At 38.0% G+C, this 17,065-nt stretch overlaps 1 protein-coding gene across 4 annotated transcripts in view; it reads left to right on the forward strand.

The window, feature by feature from the left end:
• Positions 1-9,042: 9,042 nt before the first annotated feature.
• Positions 9,043-17,065, forward strand: part of LOC110441646 — a 54,639-nt gene continuing 46,616 nt past the window's right edge. For all 4 annotated transcript variants that reach the window (XM_021484845.1, XM_021484847.1, XM_021484846.1 and 1 more), the window contains exon 1: positions 9,043-9,083. The gene's annotated coding sequence lies outside the window, so the exon portion shown is untranslated. The remainder of the gene's footprint in view (positions 9,084-17,065) is intronic.

A 17,065-nucleotide genomic window follows, 5' to 3' on the forward strand; every position in this document is an offset into this window, starting at 1 on the left:
TTATGAATTAATATACTACAGCTTCTACATTCCAAAAAGTATTATATATTATAACAATGTTTCAATCCGCTGAGATATAGAAAAGAGATAGAGAATATCGAAGTATAATTTTAATTCGACATCGATAATTAGAGAAAAATATGAACCTGAGGAATATTAGCAGAGACTTTTGTTGTTGTTTAACTCAGTTTAAATGTGTCCACAAAATTGGAAATCTGGAATGGTGATCCCGCCCCTGATTAGCAGTTATGTGGTAAGTCCCGGAAAGGATTTGAAACAATTCATTGCATGTGATCTTCCTATGTAGCTTGTACTTATTTTGAAATAGTGTATATCTGATATATTGTACTCCATAAAGGGTACATACTGGTTTCCCATGGTCTGTATTAATCGACGTGTCCAGTACACAAACCAACAGCCACGCCGTTGACACGTGCCTCAGGTATGGAGGTGCTATTTTTTATAGTATTCAAGCGGTTCCTGGTTACTAGTTTACCATGTAATACACAATAAAACACGCATCATTGTATCTTACCAGAAAATTACATAAATGGAATATTGTCTGCGAATAGAAATCGAAATATAAAGGTTTATTTGTATACAAACTGCAAATGTTTCATGATTTAGCCGTTGCTGTTTTACGTAAAGCGACACAGATCTATTTATATACATATATCAGAATTTATCATAAGCACATATAGAGATGATTGGATTGTGTTTTTTACAAAGGCCTTTTAAACTGTATTCGGGGTGACCCACCCCCGCAGTGTTTCACTCCTCCAACCCCTTCTCACACACGTGCATAGTACTCTCGTGTACATCGGGGATCTTAAACAATCGCTACAACTAACGGAGCGGTCCATCTTGCTTTTGATCTAACATGGATGACAAGGTAAACACAGTTTTAATTGAATCTTGAAGACATTGTAGTGTAGCTATAGGTCCCGTTCGTTAGACTTTGTCCATTCAAAATGACGTGGACGACGAATTTCATTTTGGATTAAAATGCCTCCATCAACGAGTCTCGAGATAGAGACGGAAACAACGGTGGGGTCCAAAAGTTCCAGGTTGTCTATATTCCCTCACTAATATTGCAGACAACAGGAAATGTCAACTCGACTTAATGTCCGGAGTGAGGTTTCACTGTATTGTTAATCATAGTGAAAGAAGTATTAGCATCAAATTTACTATGTTTCCATTTTACAAGTAATGCTTAATATATTAAAAACGATTAACATTGAAGAAACCTAAAAAAATCAATTGTATTCAAAATCTGTCCCGGGTGATACCGAGGTAAGGACTACAACACAGAAGAGATCTAAGTCTACCCAGTGCACCCCCGCTAAGCTAAGGCATATTGTAAATCATTTTTCGATTAAATATTATTTAAGCAAGTATATTCCTATGACCTATATAATTTCTTTAACAAAGTTACGCTTGTCTGTCCATACTTAAGCAATCAAGACAGGAAGACACAGACATATAGCCAGAAATGATAGACTCTGCACATTTTGTGATTTAAACGACATAGAAGATGAATACCACTTTATTTTGAAATGCAATGTATACAATAATTTAAGAAAACGCTTCGTAAAAAAATACTACTGGAAAAATCCATAAGTGTATAAACTTATACAGTTGTTGAGTGTTGAAAATACCAAGGAACTATGTATAGTAGGTAAATTTATATACGAGGCTAATAAACTAAGATTGAATTAATTTCATAAGTTTTATTAAATCATGTATTTCTGTACGACATATCCAGTACTGGTATTTGCCGCATTTGTAATACTATACAATTATTAGGTATTTCTATATGTAATTAATGATGTAATGTATGGGAAAATCTATGGTATTTGTGTTAAAAGACGAATTTGAATTTAGCATATGCAATTAATTCAATTCAATCCAATGTTTCTCCTCCATTATAATAACGTTGACTTGAGTGGTATATCCATTGAAACCTGGGACAATGTGCAAAAGAAAAAACAAGAAAAGACAAAATACTTTCATTACAACAAAAACAGGACCAAGGTCTGCGTCCGAGGTTAATATTGTTAACCTAGGTTGATAAAACCATGTATCGACCTCATCACCATACTGTAATTGTATAATATTGTTTGCTTGCAAAGCTGTATCATTAAAATATATCATAAATACCATACAAAAACAGTTAAATGCTTAAACATAGGCCATGTTATTGATAATAATTGACACACGAATCAGTTGCTTATCGTATATCTGAAAGAAGTTACAAATAGTCACCATACAAAAGGACAGTTTTATATACTGGACATGTTTGTGCCAATTATAAGATATAAATGATATATTCCTTTCAAAATGCCTCTTTGTTGCAGATTTAAGAAAGGAAATTCTGAAAATAAACCTATTATGCATGTAAGAAAATTATTTTAAAAGAAATGTTGCCGTCATTCCAGCGGGCGTTGATGACATCAGTACTGCCCAACTCCTTCCCCCACCATTTAAAAAAAAATGTTTACGGTACTAGTGATCTAAATCTCATTTGAATGAAATTGATATAAAATACATACAGTATAAGCTTAAGTATAGCGTAAACACTAATCCAACCCCCTTATCCCCTGAAGTCCTTTGTTATATATGCCTCATAACCATACGTTTCTTCATTCTTCATTACTATATACCCGAAGTTACACACACCCGTGCACGGTGGTCGTCTTTATACTTTCCCTGTTCAATATTTTAGTCAAATTATAACGCTACGTAAAATTCAATCAGTGACGTATACAAGTAGTATAAGCTATTTAATTAGTTACAATAATGTTTGTTTGGACTTATCCTGATATGTCGGAGTAATCATTCTCCCCAAGAGTTGGTTGAGATACATCTAATTTATACTTTCTAAACTCTCAGGTTTCGTTGGAGGAATTTAATCTAGATACATCGACAAAGGACGTATCTGCGTCCACAGGGACCCGATAGTCTTAAATCATTTCTTGGGTGTGGTTGGAAGGAGGGGCAGCATTTATTTCGAGAAATAGTGTTAACCACTAAAACATCTTATTTATACTTCCTAAATTATCAGATCAAGTTAATCTACATGACGCCTTATCACAACAAGAAGAACATCTAATATTACCACACAGCGGGATAGGTCCAAGCAAACCCAAACTGTAGCAAATTCCCGGGTCCCTGTGCCTGAAACCACAGGTAGTAACCTTGTGGTCTTTACCTTCGAAATAACAATAGCCGCAGGTAACAGGAGTGACCACACTTTTAAACAATAATAAAGGCCAGATTAAAGCAAAGACCAGATGATAGTTGGGATTAATTGATTCACAATTGTTTAGGATAGTGAAATTAGTGTTGTTTGTCCACTATACTTTTCAAAATGACGGTCAAGAGAAAGCACTTAAAAAATGTTGGTTCAAGGCTGTTTTAAGAAGGGAATTACAGAAGTAATTCAGATTTCAGATTATGTTTTCATCACTCAGACAAATGAAAATGTTTAACTTGAGGTACAGCACGGAATTAGATTATCCAGGGATGTGAAGTGGAGGGATACGCAACTTCCTCTTTGCCTTAGTAAATATGTTCCGAGTGAAGTTGTATGATACGAGCGCCCCCTAGCGGACAAGTTATGGCTTCATCAGAGCGTGGTTGAAGCGTGAAATTGGTGTGTAAACAAACCAATAATACTGAGTATTACTACATTTTTTGTTTACCTTGTTGTTGTAGGTTGTTTATATTACATCTGGTGGAAGTAGTAGATGGTGTCACAGGACCCGATGTATTGATTTATTGACATATTTTTTTCATTTTCTGTAACTGTGTTTAACGTCAACCGGATGTTGTTTTTTGAGATTCGAGATTTTTTTTTTACTAACCCAACAACAACAAAGTTGTGTTTCTAATTCCTTCTCAACGGAATGGTTTACATTAGAATGTAGTTTATCCATGGACAGCTTAATTAATTTAATTTTGTATGGGGGTAATCTTATGGCGGTGAGTTATTAATAATTTGTGTTATTTTTGTTTCAAAAAAGAGCTAATACTTTTATCACTTTGCGTCGGAAATGGCGTCATTTTCAGTAAAAACCATGTTGTCATCTCGCTGTTTAGATCAAATTTTCTTCCAATAAATTCCACCATTTTTCAAACAACGGATATCAATAAAAAGATGAGTATTTTTTGTATTGTGTAGACCTGAGTTTATTTGTCCTCTGTCAGTATTTTTTTTTTTATTGGTCAGGAAATGCCCGCTATGTTACGAACTTTTTTGTATACATTTGAAAATGTTGGGTGGAAAAAATATCATTACCACCCATTTTGTGTTTCAAATTTCTTCCAAAGTATTTAATCAAGCTTTTCAAAATTAATGGCAATGTAAAGCTTAATAAAAAAAAAATGTAAGGGAGTAGTCTTATGGCGGAGAGTTATTAATAATTTGGGTTATTTTTGTTTCAAAAAGAGCTAATGTTTGTATCACTTTGCGTCGGAAATGGCGTCATTTTCAGTGAAACCATGTTGTCATCTCGCTGTTTAGATCAAATTTTCTTCCAATAGGCCTATTTTCCACCATTTTTCAAACGTGGGATATCAATATATTAAAAAGATGAGTAATTTTTGCAGGTGTTATTTGTGGTATGTCAGTGTTTATATTTGTATTGGTCTGGAAACTGACCACTACAGTACTACAGTACTGTGGCGGTACCCAATCTGGGACGGTACCCAATCCGGGACACTTGTGGGAAATGGTCTAATGAAAATGGCACGTAATACAAACAAGCAATTTTATTTTTGTATTTTTTATGTAATGTTACTCTGAACTGTATGCCGACTTATTTGACTGCCGAATCTGCGCGATTACAGGGGTGTACAATTTAATATATTGACTACTAATCCACTACACATCCCTGTCAAAATCGTCGTCTGAAATGTCCGACTCACTATATTCTGTAAACTCTCCAAGCACGTGTTCTAAATCTATGTCATCATCCCAAGACAGAAAATCAGACGTTGACATGATGTGTGATTCATGATGAGACAATTTTAAAAGCGCTGAAGTATCCGATCGTGAAATGCAATGAACCGACTCCCTCAGAGTCCAAACCAAAATATAGCACAAACTCAAGATACAGACGATAATATCTCCAGACACAGCTACTGTACAGCTAGACATGGAGGCAACGATAACATTTCTCCTGTAATAAAATGAAGACCTACTAATACACAGCCCAGTAAACTTGGATAACCGCAATCACAACACTTCGATTCAGCGATGTGTTGACATGACACCGGAAGAACGTGCGAGTATAACCTGACACTAGCGCGCAAGCGCAGACCGGCCAGAGTAGGCACTCGATGACTTCACGGTCCAGTGAACAAACACAAAAGCGACGATAAGTGTTCGCGACTGGACTCGGAGTTGCAAATCCCTCCACTACACATCCCTGGATTATCTAAGTCCGTGGGTACAGCAATGAATATGATTAAGCGTAACAGGGAGCAAAGATATATACATGCAATTACAATTAGATTAGAGGGAAAGGCAACTGCCTCTTCGGCATAGGTATTATGTGCTGTGCACTTTGATGTTGCGAGAAACTCCGAGAAAGCGCGAGAATTTACGTGATTTGGGGGGAAAACCCGCCGCTTCAATCATCATGTTATCTAAGTCCGTGATATAACAAACGCTCCGGCTTCAATATCATTCATACAAATACTGTTTATAATTATGAAATAATTCCACTAAAGAGAATATCATAAGAATTATATCTGTTTGAGATATAAAACAATAATAACACGGAATTCGCTTGCATCATTTCAGTTGGATTTGTAAGATAATACAGGAACAATACTCCATGCAAACACATCACATTCACTTGTTTTATAAATATTATGATATTCATAGCCAATATTTTCCAAACACAAGTTTCATATTTCATCTCCTTTTGAACATTTGCTGTAAAACAAACAATTACACGTACGTTATTTAGTTTGATTCGAATGTTATATATGTATAATCTGATACACCAAAGCATGGGGTAACGACAAACCTGTGTGAAAATTACGTCTGCAAAAGTTGTCGATAAAGAAAGTGCCACAAAGATCACAAACAGTCTTTCACCATAGCAAACCACACACGAAATATGCTTTCCAGTCTACACTGCATCTGTAGCCATACGTGTTTATGATAAATGTTTGTATAATGTAATGTACATCCATGTAATAATTCTTAACCATAATTATATGAAACAACAGTTAGCTTCATAGCTGTGTTGATGTTTAAACTAAAGCGACTTCTATACTGGTTTTATACATCTCTACTTAACTGAAAGTAGTTGGAAGTTAGGGTTTGACGAAAAATATCCAGAGGAGTGGGGGCGGGCAGGGAGAGGGGGCGCGGGCAACTACTCGATCCCTTAATTGACCCCTCTTATCCCCCACTCCGACCATGCCGAGCGTATCTCAACACGTTCCATATTTGACACATATTCTACTTGTACACGTAGTGGTATTACCATACAGTTTATTGTGTGTGATGGCTAATATGACTTACTAAGTGTTAGCGTATGGAGACAGTGAAAGTGGGAAAGATAGTATACATAAATGTATATGCATGGTCTATAAAATTAAATGGCCATAGCCATTGAGCTGTACAATGTAATAAAAAAATCACAAACGTTTCTCTTTTTTTTTATACGAGTGTAGTTTGTCATTGCATATATGCATATTATGAAAACATTTGAAAAGGGATATTCGTCTCGTGAATATTCCTTTTTATACTGTCCATTGTACCGGTCACATTCCGGTAATAAATTCAATATATATTTATATATATCTACTTTATTTTTATGTCTATTATCATTGTTGACATTTAATTGTAAATGTATGACGGGAGAAGGCTGTGATATATTCTAAAAACGTGTGTCCCATCCCTTGTTAAATTGTATTGGCAACAAATATGTTTAAAGCTTAATAAATTTAAATTCTGAATATTGGCAAGTGTGCAATTAACTTCTGATGATGAATAATTACTGGTCTCTGGCTAGTCAAGTGACGTTATCGGTGCTATTTTTAGCAGGGCTTTCCCGAACAATTCAAGTGGTCAAACTGGATATTTGGAACGGACTATGAATATGGGGATAGCGATATAACATAAGTGGAAGTGCATACAATATATACATTCATTAAACAAAATATGGCTCTTCACGTGATGTGTCTTTAATTGACCCCTCTTATCCCCCACTCCGACCATGCTGAGCGTATAGGTTGTTCATTTTTTTAACAGATAAGAAACAAGTTTAAACGTATTAATCACGCCGACCCCGACCAAAACTAAAAATGTCCAGCGGGGTGTGTCTGTACCGTCTTAGATAACAGAAGTCCATCTCCGGACGGTCGGAGGGTATAATTTAAAGGCTCATCATAATCGGTCTTTCCCATTGGACAGCGATATCCACTCTCCCGGGGGGATTTTTTTTCCAAAAATTTCAAAGGTAGAGTCAAACAAACACGAAATATCAGCATGTGTATATGTGTGTACCCACTGTAGATTTACATGTCAAGCTAAGTATATATCTGTGTGTTATTTTGTAATATGATTGTGAATAACTCTATCGTGTAATCATTAGGATACAAAATATCGTCAAAATAGCGTACATGCGTGTCAATTCTTTTTTTCAACATTTGGTTTTGAAGAAAAGTGGGGAGATAACAGACCATTCCATATCTTGCAGGAATGGAACAGAAATCACAACCCATCGTCCGGGGATTGAAAAGTTAAACGTGGTCAAAGTCAATCAGTGCGCGTGCGAGCGTTCAGTCTCGAGGTCAAAGGCTGCCGCTGGCCCAAATGTGTGGTACACATTCATTGTATATGATTTTTTTCCCGTTTAGCACGCGCCAATGCTTTCAATTTTAAGTTGGCGATGATTGGGATATCTGTGTAAACTATTCAACATATAAAATAGTCAAGATATTATGATTAATGTAGGTAACTAGCAGACACAATCCTTTTTGTTTTTATTTGTTCATTAGAAATAATATATATATGTTCATATTCTGTTAGGGTCAGTTTAACATAATCTTGTTAATAAACTATGATTCCGAACTAAGTTTCAATTAACACATCTGCCAAGTATTGTCATGTCGGGGGGGGGGGGTCATTTTAATCTGATTAAAACCATACCTCGTTTTCGTTCAGTCCACAAGGACACGGTTCAATTAATCAATTTATATCTGAGGCCTTGTTTACCATACAAACTTATGTATGGTAAACAAGGAGGCCTCATTATTAAAATGGTTAATTTAACACCCACATACTAAAAATATAAAGAAAAGCGAAAAGCAGCTCGACCCTTGGCTTTCTTAAAAGAAATATAAAACAGTGCCCATCGTCTTGTAAGAAAACTGCATATATACCTAGTACGATATATCCTTGAATACGGCGCCATTATTTGGGAACCATATACCAAAAATCAAAACTGAAATCCTGTTAAGAATATAGCGCTTGGCAGCCAGATTCATTGCAAGTGATTTTAAGTCCAGGGAAGATGGATGTGTCACAAGGAGCTTCAAGGACGAAAACAACAGAGGGTCACGTTCATGTATAAGGTAATTGAGGGGTTGTTACCAGCTGTCTACCTCCAGCTCATAGGCATTTGTTTCTGTCAAAACAAAAATTAGTCACGCGAAAAAAGCACGTCCTGCTCAGAAAAAAATGGTACATTTTATGAGTAGGGTGTGATTTTTTTTCTTGTGACTACTTTTATTGGCAGAAACAAATGCCTGTGAATTGTGGAACCACCTGGAAGATCATTTAGTATGTGACCCTATTTAGGAGGCTTTTAATTAAGAGTGCTATAGCGCACCAAAAACATAATTGAACTGCTCTCTCTCTCTCTCTCTCTCCCGTTGCATAAAAACCGGAGCCGGGATCTACAACGCACGAAACAGAAACAGACAGAAAGATACATTGAACCGTGCCCCTGTGATCAGTCTGGGTTTCTCGTGCGTTTGAATAATCACATTGAGTTTAGAAAGAGTTTGAAGCACCTAGATTATATCACCGCAACACACGAGCGGTCACTGCTGATCAGGTAAGCTTGTTATCTCATATCCATCGGCCACTAGGCATACCCCTACTTGTGTCGGTGGCTCAGAGGATACAGGTTTTGCCATGCAGAATCAAAATTATCTATCTCAAGTTTGGGACGACAAAATGGGTAATGGAAATGTATTCATTATGATCGATGTCAAAACGGGAGGAATCGGAGATCGATGGTCCGATCACAGGGGCTCGAAATACATATGATTATACTGATATAGGTCAAGGCACACGAAAGGGCTTGAGTGGATGTAGTAGACGACTGATTACACAATTAAACATCACGGATTACTTAATTAAGATTCAAAACGATGCTACTGCCGCAATTCCCTGGACAATATAACAAAAGTAAGTGTTGAAAGTCTCCATTTGAAATTTGGCGGTACCGGTAGTGTTCTGACGAAGCTGCTCGCCTTGTGTATGTTTTTTGTGTGCTGTGACCCATATTAATATGACATATGTGTATTATAGACATTTGTAGCGAACTCCTGTGGTCCGATGCTCGAAACTTAGAGACTGCCAGTCATACAATGATAACATCAAGATTTATAAAAGTATATTAATTTGTATAAGGAAGGGATGAGACTGGAAACTAGGCCAGATTACAAAAATAAAATGGACAAGGACGAAATCTGACGTCGGTTTAGTGAGATTATATTTACACAATGCTAGTGGAAACGATGCCATAGTTACTGATACTTATTTAAACTAGGTAAAGCATAATGTAGCCGGTGATTAGAGAAAGATCTCCATTTCACGGGGGACCGATTTTCACAGAATCCGCTTCCAAATCAAAATTAAATATGCTGAGAGATAATCAATTCAATAGAATCAATAACATATATATCATCTCTCAATCTGCTTAATGACAAGAAATCCGGAAGCTAAATAGACTCTTCTTTGTATATTATTTATATATTCATATTCATATACGACCTTCTTGAAGTCGTCTGATCTTATGTCACTGTTTTCCCGTGAGTTAATTAATGTCTTTGTATCATAAGCTTTATTTCTGAAGTACGTATGATTACACATTTCCAAGTTAGTCGCGATATTGGGTGTTGACATATCATCGTCACGCACGTGTACTAATGTTTACCCGGTGTTACTATAATTTACACTACGGTAATGGAATGCCCGGTACGCAATACGGAAATGACGACACGAAACTACGCCAAGAAAAGCATGTGTATTACGAAGGGTGGGAAGTCCTTAAGCTGCGTAGATGAACAAGCGAATAAAACATAGTGCCGTGACGTGACTCGAACCTGCAACCCTTCGGTTGTGAGCCCGGCGTCTTACCCGGGACTACATTATAATTTGCCCAGAGTATCCCAATAAAGTTTGGATATTCTCAAGTATGGGAAGTTATTGGAATGAAAATAATACATGTTGGACACACGCAATGCAAATAGTCGACAATTTGTCGTGGTTGACCTGAAAAACGTTTGCTTCATATAATGATGATACTATGGAAAGTGGCTAATTTATCATGTACATGTAATAAACATAAAGGAGAGACAGTGGTAATGCAGTCTAAATCTTCCAGGAGGAATCAATCGGCCGCCCGTGACCAGATAATACTCTTAACAATAGACAATTAATTAGTGTGTGCTTTAACTATGGATTTACAATGTATTAAGAGGCGACGGCTATGCATGACACATGTGCTGGGGTGTAGGTATACGTGTCCATCGGTGACCAGGTAATAAACTTATAAACAGTAAAGGAAATAATAATAAAATACGATTAAACCTTTATGTTTATAAGTTTATTATCTGGTCACCGATGGACAATCGCATAGACTACGTATACCTACACCCCAGCACAGTTTAATCGTATTTTATTATTACTGATTTTCCTTGATCCTTTTTGAAGTGATAGGCTGATTTTATAACGTAGTGTTTTAATAAGCAATATCATTTTACGTCATTAACTGTAGGCTCTCATAACTCTTTTAAGAGTGGCTTTCGTCATTCTTTTCATGCCAAGTGTCATGAGTACATCATGTATGTCTTTGCTTGTAAATTTGTATGCGAAAGGTGAGACTCAAATAAAATATTTGTACCTGTATCTGTATAAACTAATTAATGTCAACAAAGTATAAGTGTCGACGAAGGACTGCTGGTTTCTAGATCGTGATATCTGCTTATGCCGAAGGTGGAAAGACCGTCTCAGGGGGTTATGGGATAACCACCTCCCTCTCTCTCTTTTCAAGGCACACTATTGGAGTATTGAAGTGCTCTGAGGTTATATTGAATTCTCAGTTACAATGAATAGGTTTTATGTTACAAAGGAGCTTTTAATTTATTTTATTTCAACCAAATCTTTTCATGTAGTAACGCCTCGCATTTCTAAATAATTCCTGCTTCCGTGCTAGCTCTGAGTCTAGTTTTTAATTGGTGTCCAACAGGTGCGTGTGATTTTGCGGGATCATGGTCCAGTCCCCTACCCCTCTAACCCCATTTTAATTGATACATCCCATTAAATGCACCCTTAATGTATCCTTGACAGAAAATCAATAATTTAAATGAACTGTTTCTTATTTTATGACAAAAAGTCACAAATACTGCAAACAATTTCAGTTTTTAGTCACCCCTGGGGTAACCCCAGTGGGGACTATTAATATCGGTTTCAGTCCCAGATTTTGACCTCTGTTGCCTTGCGCTGTTAAGTGCTTGCTTCTGTCGGAATATACCAGGGGCTAATTACAAGCTCTTGAATAACTGAGATTTCGATTTCCTTTTTAAACAGGAATATGATAAAACTTAAAGGCGTTCCAAATTTCACACGGGAATTACATATAACCTAAAGATGTTCCGAGTATGAATAAGGCACCTTTGAGGTTCCCGAAGTGGATAAACTGTCATCTTATACATTGCTATTGATTTATTTAGATATTTTATTTCTGACCAACGACTACCGTTAATATTTGCGTTTAACTGCACATTTTTTAAGGAAAAATGAAGTGTCAAGAAAGGGGTGTACACGATACTGAAAAATAATCCAGGACAAGTTATTATTCGCGACCACTCATCATAAATTTTTCGAGGATTTTCGAAAATGTTTTGAAATATGCTCGCAGCAATCAACTGCTAAATTTCGTTGAATAACCCCGGATTGCATTGTCAATTTAACAAATACGAAAAGTTGCAAGTTTAAGTCGTATTGTACGATACAGTGGCGGATCAAGAGGGGCTTTATGGGCTTCAAGAAAAAAACCCCATGTATGTTCACCATTTTCCTCAATTTTTCCTTACATGGAACCCCCCCCCAACACTCCAACACCCAACACACTGGCAATTTGGAAAAAACCCAGATAGGTTTCTGGATCCACCACTGAAATAGAATCGGATAAATAAACTCGAGTAAAGTAGGCCTAACTTTTCAGGACGTTACGTTGTGAATTGATAAATACCACGTTTGGGGAAACATAACGAAGACTTGCATCCTATTTAGCATTCTGGGGTTAAAATGTCGTCCTTCGGTAAAATCATGCTGAACTATTCAATCTTGACAGTGGGAATGTGTCAAAACGACATGGGTCAAGTGGCGAAGTTGGCAAGTTTGTGTACCGCAAAGAGTCAGTGTCACGTGATACTAATAACCGGCAGGAATTTACAAGTGACATCCATGCGAATTGAACCGATAATGATAAAAGCTTGAGTTTGAACAATAAATATTAACGGGTTCAAAACAGCCAAATACATTGATCTTTTCTTTTCAAATGTGAATTATGAGTCACAATTGTTTGGTGTTCTTCATGTCTCGCGAATTCGGCTGTTGGCGGTCCTCGTCGGACCTGTGTGAGTGACTGCCTTTAAGTGGTCTACACACTGATGACCGATTCAGTCGGATTTGCAGACGATAAGAAAACTGTTTGGAAAAGTATGTTTCATGACAAAAAAAGTAAAAGATTTATCCGTATGTATGATTGAATCTTTTCTGAAACGTATTGTTGTGGAAACAGCATGGTAATGTTCCAATAACCTGTTCTGCCCATGCCAGGTGACCGTGTCAGCGCGCAGATCTCCCCGTATTCGAGGTGTCAGTCAACGCTATTAATCGTTATATTTCCGACATGCTTTCTTTATTAATTCCATGTGTTGGCATGGCTACCTGAATAGTGTGTATGTATTTACACCTGGTCATTGTTTACCATTTTGATTGACAGGTGTAAAAATATCAGTTGTAGCTTGGTCAATGATTTATCGGAAAATGATCATACATAATGATGGGGTGACTTTCATGTCATTTTGACAAATTTCTAGTTTGTTCTTCTTATTTCCCTGAATTTCCCTATCAATTGATATTTTTTATGAAAGGTTTCTCAATTGAAGTCTGCTAATTCGAAGTTGCATGTTAAAGGAAGATCTAGAAAAAAAGTTGGTTTGGTTTCGATTTGTTTGTTATACATGTACCAATATCCGGTACATGTACGTGTATCAATGTCCGGTACATGTACATGGATCAATGTCCGGTACGTGCACATGTATCAATGTCAGGAACATGTACATGTATCAAGGTCCGGTACATGTACACGTACCAATGTCCGGTAAATGTACGTGCATCAATGTCCGGTACAGGTACGTGTATCAATGACCGGTACATGTACATCTATCAATGTCCGGTAAATGTACATGTATCAATCTCCGGTACATGTACACGTACCAATGTCCGGTACATGCACATGTATCAATGTCGGGTACATGTACATGTCCCGGACATTGATACACGAACATGTACCGGACATCGGTACATGTACATGCACCGGACATTGATACCCGTACATGTACCGGATATTGGGACATGTATAACAAACAGATCGAAACCAAACCAACTTTTTTTCTAGATCTTCCTTTAACATGCAACTTCGAATTAGCAGACTTGTACACTTTATAAATCAACCCCAGGCATGCATACATGTACATGCACCAATGTCCGGTACAGGTACGTGTATCAATGACCGGTACATGTACATCTATCAATGTCCGGTAAATGTACGTGGATCAATGTCCGGTACCTGTACATGTACCGGAAATTGATACATGTACAGGTACCGGACATTGATCCACGTACATGTACCGATCATTGTCACATGTACATGTACCATTGTCCGGTAGATGTACATGTATGCATGCCTGTACATGTACCGGATATTGATACATGTACATCTACCGGACAATGGTACATGTACATGGATCAATGTCCGGTACGTGGACGTGTATCAATGTCCTGTACATGTACATGTACGAATGTCCGGTACATGAACATGTATCAATGTCCGCAAAATGTACATGTACCGGGCATTGGTACATGTACATTTTGCGGACATTGATACATGCACATGTACCGGACGTTGATACACGTACATATACCGGACATTGATATACGTACATGTACCGTACATTGATACATGTAAATGTACCGGACATTGGTGCATGTACATGTACCAATATCCGGTACATGTACATGTATCAATGTCCGGTACATGTACATGTATGCATGCCTGTGGTTGATTTATAAAGTGTACATCACCCGCCCGGAGTCTACTGTGTTCCCTACACCAATAAATAATTTACCCTTGTTTAAAATGACTAACTGCATTGTTACGGGGTACATGCACATACATGAAATAAGTTAATTGATTTACTAATAACAGAATGAAAGTTTCACAGGGAACCTCGAGTTTTATTACAACTTTACTTCAGACTTCAGTGGCGGGTTTAATGATAGTTGCTAAGGTAACGTAGCTACCCCCTGCCATTTTTTTTTCTTTTCAATATACGATATATACGTATACCTGATAATACTGGCAATGACCACCCTCTGACCATTCACCTGTGGTCACATGGACAACTGAAAGGCTGAACCACAAACTGTGTGAAGGCAATAAACAAGTACAGTCTTACAAGCAAGTAAGATACTGTGGCTGTCCCTTTGTCAGGAAATGCCAGCCTCAGGTAGCATAAATTTGGTATTTTCCTAGGGAAGCATCCCAAGGCGATGGGGATTCAAAACTGTACAAATGGTGGCGCTGATGGGCCGGGGGTCAAAAGGGACAATTTGGCTATAAACTATTTCTTCTGTAGAACCATGTCATGGATATCAATCATATTTGGTCGGAAGCATTCATGGGAGGCAGGGATTTAAAATTGTACAAATGGTTGGGTTGCCCCCCCCCCCCCCCCTCGATTTCTCACCCCGTCAGGTATATTAAGGCTTTTTATATAAATTTAATGAAATTAGCGCAGACACTAATGCTATTTGATATACAGTTTTCCGAATAAACACAAAGCATCGCCTCTTATTTGCTGAGACAAATAAATGCTATAAGTATTTCTGTTCTGTTATATGAACTGCAATATAGGTTGGTAAAATGAATAGTTTGATGGTGTTATTGAAGAAGACAAAAACAAAGTCAACGTCTACAGCAACATGGAGGTTGCAGCCTAGCTTTTAAAAAGTCTAAATTATGCAGTGTCCTATATCCCAAAAATTCTGTATTAAAATTAGCAATGTCACTTCAAACACTAAAGTGGCTTTTGTTGATTTTATTTTGTTTTTACAATATATTTTGATGTTAGGTCTGGTCCTGATTGGTTGACATTAAGAAATTGACCGATTTTGTCAGATTCGGTATGCAGATGTGTTATGGTAATGTGATATTGTTTAAGCATCAATTGCGACTATACAGGACAAGTTTAGGCACCTTAAATAACGGTCCCTGTTACAGCTAGATATTGTTATAATTTATGATAAAAAGTGAAATGTGTGTACCCATCCAGAGCAACTGATTTCACTTCTTTATGCTACGTTTACATTATGTTCCCGGCAGCCACGGCAGTCCCGTTTGTCCGAAACGTAGTGCGCCGTGGGATTTTGGAGTCCCGGAAGCTCCAAGGCGCATTACGGTTCGGCCCGCGGTATACCACGGGTGCCAGTACGTTCCCTCTAGGCCCGTCACGTTCTGATGGGGTCCCTCAAGTTTCTCACGTTCTGATGAAGGTCCGGCACGTTTTTCACGTTCTGTCAAGGCTTTCCACTGACGGAACGTGGACACCGGGCAGCTTTGGAGCACGTTTGTGCCAAAGAAGGCTTCCCAAGCAAAGCAATCATTATATCCTGAGACGATCATGAACTACCAAGATGAAGAATATTTTGAGTACGAAACGTAGTGCGCCGTGGGATTTTGGCTTGTATATACTCCCTCCCATACCGCGCGCCGTGTCAGACCGTAGTATAACGCAACGCGCCGGGCTTTCAAACCGTCGCACACCGCTACGCGCTGGATTGAACACGACAAACCAGCTACCATACACCCTAGCTTGCCGTGATAACCGTGACAAAACGTGGCAAAACGGGACAAAACGCGCAGCAATCGTGAACCAACCGTGACAGAACGCACACTAATCGCGATATAACTTGACAAAACTCGAAAGGACCGTGAGATGCCGGGAAATACACATGCTTCCCGTCCCACTACGGACCGCCTCCAAGTTATATTACGGCCTATTACGTACTGTCACGTTTTGTTGCGTTCACCCGGTTTTACTACGGCCTACTAGGTTTCTCATCCGCACCGTGACTGCCGTGGCAAATTTTTTACAGTTAAAAATTCTGGCCCGGCAACCACGGCAATCACGGCCTGTCACGTTGGCCCATCCCGTCCCTCCGCGTTATCTCACGACCATCCCGTTTTGTCCACGTTGGCCTGAAACGTGATTGCCGTGGCCACCGGGAACGTTATGTAAACGTAGCATTAGTAGCTGATGTTGTGAATTTTCTTTTGATTTTTTTTTTGTAATCTTACCATTATTGTTGACTATGTCTTGTATTTAACTTACAAATTATGTATATCTCGTGCAATTTGTGGTTTTAAAATGTTTCTGTTTCGAATATCTCCAGTGGAAATTGATTGCGTTTGAATGTGTTTAAGAAGGTACGCACACGTGCATTGTATTTGCGCGCGTG

Source organism: Mizuhopecten yessoensis, unplaced genomic scaffold, assembly GCF_002113885.1.
Source record: "Mizuhopecten yessoensis strain PY_sf001 unplaced genomic scaffold, ASM211388v2 scaffold716081, whole genome shotgun sequence".
Classification (NCBI taxonomy): Eukaryota; Metazoa; Mollusca; class Bivalvia; order Pectinida; family Pectinidae; genus Mizuhopecten; species Mizuhopecten yessoensis.